The sequence below is a fragment of the Macaca nemestrina genome, chromosome 1 (genome assembly GCF_043159975.1).
Source record: "Macaca nemestrina isolate mMacNem1 chromosome 1, mMacNem.hap1, whole genome shotgun sequence".
Classification (NCBI taxonomy): domain Eukaryota; kingdom Metazoa; phylum Chordata; class Mammalia; order Primates; family Cercopithecidae; genus Macaca; species Macaca nemestrina.
In genome coordinates, this window is record NC_092125.1 from 140,314,093 (window position 1) to 140,315,182 (window position 1,090).

The following is a 1,090-nucleotide window of genomic DNA, read 5'->3' on the forward strand; positions in this document are numbered from 1 at the left end:
GCTAACTTGAGCCTGGGAGGTGGAGGTTGCAGTGAGCAGAGATCGCGCCACTGGACTCCAGCCTGGGCAACAGAGCAAGACTGTCTAAAAACAAAACAAAACAAAACAAAACAAAAGCCCAGTCCCTCCCTATATCCCCTCCCCCATTTCCTAATCTACTTTAAGTCTTTATGGATTTGCCTATTCTGATCATTTCATCTAAATGTAGCCATACAAAACATGGTCTTCTGTGACTAGCTTCTTTCAATAAGCATGATGTTTTCAATATGTGCTGTAGCATGTATCAATACTTTACTCCTTTTTATGGCTGAATAAGATTATATTGTATAAATAACCATATTTTTAAATGCATTCATCTGTTGATGGACATTTGGGTTGTTTCCACTTTTTGGCTATTATGAACAATGTTGCTATGATCATTTGTGTATAAGGGTTTTTTGAGGTGAAAGAAGTTTTTTTGTTTGTTTTGTTTTGTTTTTTCAAGACGGAGTCTCACTCTGTCGCCCAGGCTGCAGTACAGTGGCACGATCTCAGCGCACTGCAAGCCCTGCCTCCTGGGTTCACACCATCCTCCTGCCTCAGCCTGTTGCTGGGACTACAGGCGCCTGCCACCATGCCTGGCTAATTTTTTTGTGTGTTTTTAGTAGAGACGGGGTTTCACTGTGTTAGCCAGGATGGTCTTGATCTCCTGGCCTCATGATCCGCCTGCCTCAGCCTCACAAAGTGCTGGGATTTCAGGTGTGAGCCACCACGCCTGGCCGAGGTGAAAGAAGTTTTAATGGAAAAATATGAAATGCTTTCTGAATATGCATGTCATTCTTGTGCAGGGGCCATGCTAATCTTCGCTGTATTGTTCCAGTTTTATTAGGCTGGTGCAAATGTAATTGCGGTTTTTGCATTGTTGAAATTTGCTATTTGATATTGGAATACTTTCTTAAATAAATGTGGTTATGTTATACATGATTTTAATGTACATTTCTTGCTTTTGTTTTTTGGTAATGACTTATTACTTGCTGTTTATTTTACATTTATTTTAGACTATGTAAATGACGTTGGACAAAAAGCAAATTTGCGCAATTTTCTTATTGGA

General features: G+C 40.0%; 1 non-coding gene across 1 annotated transcript; it reads right to left on the reverse strand.

The window, feature by feature from the left end:
* Window positions 1-782: 782 nt before the first annotated feature.
* Window positions 783-889, reverse strand: LOC112427368 (U6 spliceosomal RNA). The gene has a single exon (XR_003018894.1). It is a non-coding gene; the product is annotated as a U6 spliceosomal RNA (small nuclear RNA).
* Between the last annotated feature and the right edge of the window lie 201 nt (window positions 890-1,090).